We start from the raw sequence: 5,530 nt of genomic DNA, 5'->3' as shown, positions 1-5,530 counted from the left end.
CAGAGTCCTCTGTTAATAGTTTTTCAAATAAGGAATCAAACAGCAACAAAGTGATATATTAATTTTTTTTTCGTAGTAGCCCCCTACTAGTACAGCGGTAAGTCTAGGGATTTACAACGCTAAAATCAGCGGTTCGATTTCCCTCGGTGGGCTCAGCAGATAGCCCAATGTGGATTTGCTATAAGAGAACGCTTCTTCATGGTATATTTAAAATTTTAATTTAAAATAACCAAAGATGTTCAGCAATATAAATTGTTTCTTCAATCTTCCCTATATATTTGACAAATATTACTGGGAAATAAAAATATTTGCTTGGAGATTATATTTCATTTAATTATATATGGAATGACGCCGCAAAAGTATGAAAGCTGCAAAAGCCCAAAATTTAAAGCACTATATCACCTCAAAAGTTAAAACGAAATTCCCTTAGGACAAGGACCAGCATAGCCAGGTAGATTAAGGCGTGCGACTCGTAATCTGAGGGTCGCGGAGTTGCATCTCCGCGCCAAACCTGCTCGCCCTTTTAGCCATGAGAACGTTATAATGTGACGGTCAATCCTACTATTCGTTGGTAAAAGAGTAGCCTAAGAGTTGGCGGTGGGTGGTGATGACTAGGTGCCTTCCCTCTAGTCTTACATTGCTAAATTAGGGACGGCTATCGCAGATAGCCCTCGAGTAGCTATGCGCGAAATTAAAAAACAAACAAATATACAATCCCTTAGGACAAATAACGTCAATCAAGGTGGCCTGGATCGGAGGGATGAGTACCATAAAAATATATTGTGTGTGTTCGGGGTAGGGTCAAAGTACCATAAAGAAATATACTTACACTGTTAGGTCATTTGAAAAACAAAAAACGTGATATGTCATACATCATTTCCATTTATATCAATAAAATGTTTCAAGCTTATTTTATTTAAATTTTTATTGTTATATAAATCTTTATCTATAGAACTGCTTAATGTGCTTAAGTATTATATCATTATTTATAACCCTTTATTCAGTCCTTGATGGTCCCTCACTGGGACAACAGTAATTCTCTGAATCTTCAACTATTCAAACAGGATTTCATTTCAGATAGCCTGATCTGGATTTGCTATAACAACACACAGTACTAGATAAAATTTTTGCCAAATAAATTGTCTAAATAACTATAACATTTTTGTTGAATTATGAAAATATTGTAGAAATAATAATTTCTAACATAAGAGAATATATTATGCAAAACTGATAACAAGGGATCCATTTTTTTAAAAAAGTGAAATTTGGAGACGGCTTGAATATTTGTAATAAAGTTTCTTTCACCGCCAATTCAAGCTCTTTCAAACCTTTATATTATGCAAATGACATATGATTAACTTCTGTTTGAGTTGTATACAGTTTCAACAATTCCAGAAAATATGAGTTTCACCTTTTCACTCAAAAAATATTTTATTTTTTTCATGATGGTAACGAAAGACTTCAAAAAGCAATGTGTTAATCAACAAATAAGCATGTGTAATTAGTTGTAGTGTAGAAAAGTCAAATTATTGAGCTATTTCACTACATAATAGCTCAGAATACACAATGAAAAAGCCCCCCGCCACTACAGAGATATGCCCATGGAGTTACAACGCTAAAATCAGAGTTTCGATTGCCCTTGGTTGGCTCCACAGATAGCCCGATGTGGCTTTCCTATAAGAAAAACGCAAACGCAATGAAAATTGCCCTCATTTTCTTCAATACTGGGAGGAATTCAAACATAAAACTTAAACAACAGGTTTTGATATACAAATCAGTTTACCTAAACTCTTTAAGAAGAAGCATTCAAGCAAGTCGTTAAAAGTATCACTAATAACTTTAAATGAAAAATTATTACAGCCTCTTGAAATTTGATAGTATTCTTTGATCTAGCAAACAATTTCACTTTCATTTTAACGACCCAACTTATTCCCAAACTAATGCACTCTCTATTGTCTGAACTTGTTCACCAACAAAGTTTCTTTCAAACTTAATTAATGAGAAGTAGGGCTTAAATACAGTTCTAGGTGGGATATATTGATAATGATTTTTTAAAACTTTGACCTTGAAAAACAATGTTTTTACGTCAGTTAAGTAACATCCACTTCACTATAAAATATGAAGAAAATTTTGAATGTTCAGATAATTAAGAGACCAATTGGACTTGACATTGATGTTTAGAGAAATGAATAAACTCAGATTAGTATGTAAACTGGAAATCTGCACATCATCCACAACAAACACTTGAAACCTTAAAATATGGAATTCAAATTGTACTTGAAATATGTACCCGCAGTAATTTACACAATAAATTTAGGATAATATCTGATATTTTCATTTGTAAAAAATGGTTTTCCCGGAGGAAAAGTTTTATTGAACATGTAAACAACACGGAAACGCCTCATCATTGTTATCATGTTATCATTAACTCGTTAATCGTACAAAACTTAGTAATAAAGATTATAGACGAGGTAAATTACCAAAACAAAAAGATATAATTGGAATAGCATCTTAAAACAAATGCAACACGTATGAAAGATTATATGTAGTTCAAACTGGAAGATAAGCGAACACAAAGATAGAAGACTTGATTGGTTTGTTTTTCATTTCGCGCAAAGCTAGACGAGGGCTGTTTGCTCCATCTGTTGCTAAGTTAACAATGAGAGATTTGAGGTAAAGCAGCTAGTCATGTCCTACTCTTTCATCAACAAATAGTGGGATTGAATGTCTCATATATAACGCCCACATTGCTAAAACGGACGAGCATGTTTCATGTGATGAGGATTCGAATCAGTGACCCTCAAACTGCGAGCAAAGCCTTTTAACCACCTGACTATGCCAGACCTAAAACCATTTCAAAGCACCGTCTTATGTTTTTAACTTTTAAAATAAATGAAGCTCTCTGTGTCCGAAAATAACATTAAAATTGTAAAAAACAAAACCGATAAAAACAGAAGACAGATCGCAGAAGCTATACTGGTTAAAGCAATTATTCAAACAAGAACAAGTATCCCCGGAACTCCACTTTATCTCTACTAATTACAATTATTGTAAGTTTATATTAATTCCTTCTTTATGTGAATTACTATTCGAGGTTCAGAATTAGTTTCGATACCTGTGGTGGGTAGAGCACAGATGGCCCATTATGTTGCTTTGCGCTTAACAACAAACAAGCAAAAAAATTGTTTTGTAGTTTTATATTTCTTGTGAATAATTACTGCCGCCTATGATAAAGATTTGTAATTTAGCAAGCGCTCTGCCGAAAACAGCCCGTATACGCTTTGAAATTAAACATTGCCTAAAAATGGCACGCTCCTATGGCTGAAACGTTTTGCTTTTAATTATTTAAAAACATTTATACTCTAAAGCTGTTCACAATACTAAAGTCAAAAGTGCGAATTCTGGTTGATGGTAACTCTGAGTAATAAGTTAGAGGTAAGGCTGTTAGTCAGGATCACGCACTACTAACTGTTGGTAATGGGTTACTGTTGTGAGAGTAAATAGTGAGATTTGACCATTACTCCTATAGGTCACCAAAGTGTGGAGAGGATTTTGTTCAGTATAAAGCCTTTTGTTATTTTAAATTTTTTACCATATCCTTTATTTTCCTCTTTTTGCAGAAATACATAATGTTGAAATTGTTTGTAAACTTTAGTTATTGTTTGTCTCATTTGGTTTCTTATAACAATGCCATATCTTTCACATATAGAAATCTGTTACCAGTTTTACAAAATGACTGTCTCTGTTCCGAATCTTATAGTATTATTGTGACTTTTGTGTCTAGTACTATATTAACCTCCTAAAGAAGTTGCAAGACGAAATGATAAGTTTATAAAATTGTTACCGAAAAAGGACCAGTCTTATTCCCTATTAAGCAATTTTATGTCAATCTACTTGGACTCTGATTACCTAAAATAAGCTTAAAATAGTGTGTACTCATACACACATACGTTTTAAAAGAGCGCGAGCATGGCGTAATAATTAGCGTATCAAACTTAGTATCCAAGATTTATGCTTTATACACATGGTACTACCAAATGCGCTTTGCACTTTCAACTATAGATGCACAAAAAGAATGACTGTCAATCAATCTATTCTGTCAATTCAAGTAATGGATGATATTTAGTATTTGCCTCCTTCTGGTTTGCAATTTAAAATTAAGGATGGCGATGCCTGAACCATACTCTTACTTGGCCATTTAGTCCACTGTGTTCATAATATGTCATTTAGGTAAACAAACGAGTAAACAAAGTTTTAATTGTTATAGATATATGAACATCTTGTAAAATGTTAGTAATATTTGATTCAGCTTATCAAGGTTTAACAAATTTGCTTGGACTTCCACTATATTAAGTTACTGTTGTAGAATTCTCAGCCACGTTTTCTGGAGGAATTTTATGTTTTTAATTGCCTAATGCATGTTATTGAAAAAATTAAATCCGCTTTAGTTCCATGTCCCGAACTCGCTGTTAAATAACACACTCGAACAGCAGAAAAGCTTCTGCAAGCTAAGACAACAAATTAACCAAGATGTACTGTCATGTTGGTTTACAATGAATTTACGAACGCACTGCTTTGTTTTCCAGTCAGGCTTAGAACTGGCATCGGTCTACCATTTCTAATGATACTTTCTTTATCACCAAAACTCTTTGTACCAAACTTATTCACTAATAAACTTTCAGTAATACAGTTACAATTTTTTCAATTATCTTTTGAATCTATATTTAAATCTGAAGAGTGACAAACACTTCACAAGAAATTTGTACACACAAAAAATAACTATCATTCAATAAAATGCCCGAAGCACTTGCACATCACGTGACATCACAGAGGTGAAGAGCAAACAACGCGACGAGCAAATCATAAAAAACAAAAGTTTTCAAATATTGCAAGAAAATTAACTATAAATTATTATTTTTCTTATTATATTTCATTTGTTTATTGTTCATTTTAATTTATAAAATAGTAATGAGAAACGCTGACTTGATTATGAATTATTTTGCTTAATTGTTTTAGTAATTTAAATAATTTGATATATAGACCATGAATTGTCAATAAGATCAAATTTTGCGAAAATATTTTGAAGTAAGATGAACTGGTGATTGCTCTTTTATGCCATGGAAGAGACTAATATAACATTCAAGATATGTTTTTTAAATACAAATATGAGTTTTTATTTTTCAGAAAATTATTCATATAAGAAGCATTTTATAGTTTAAAAAATACATTGTGTAACAAAATTGTTTTTACTTAAAAGTAAAACCTTTTCTAGTAGGAAAAAACTAAAATCAACTCAAAAAGAAAGATTTTGAGAGTTGTAGTCCAGATTCTTCCCAGCAGTGCTTTCTCTCGTACAAGGTGATTACTGATTATATATGGTATAGCAGATTGCTTCCGTATGAATCAATTGCAAGTTCATAATGTCATATTTAACTTATGCTTAAAGATTAAATTTTTTTAAACATATATTAGCACTGTTACCCTTGCTACCATGGACCACATGCCTTTGTTGGTAGTAATGCTCTTAAGC

The sequence above is a fragment of the Tachypleus tridentatus genome, chromosome 10, assembly GCF_004210375.1.
Source record: "Tachypleus tridentatus isolate NWPU-2018 chromosome 10, ASM421037v1, whole genome shotgun sequence".
Lineage (NCBI taxonomy): Eukaryota > Metazoa > Arthropoda > Merostomata > Xiphosura > Limulidae > Tachypleus > Tachypleus tridentatus.
Note: the sequence above shows the minus strand (reverse complement) of the source record.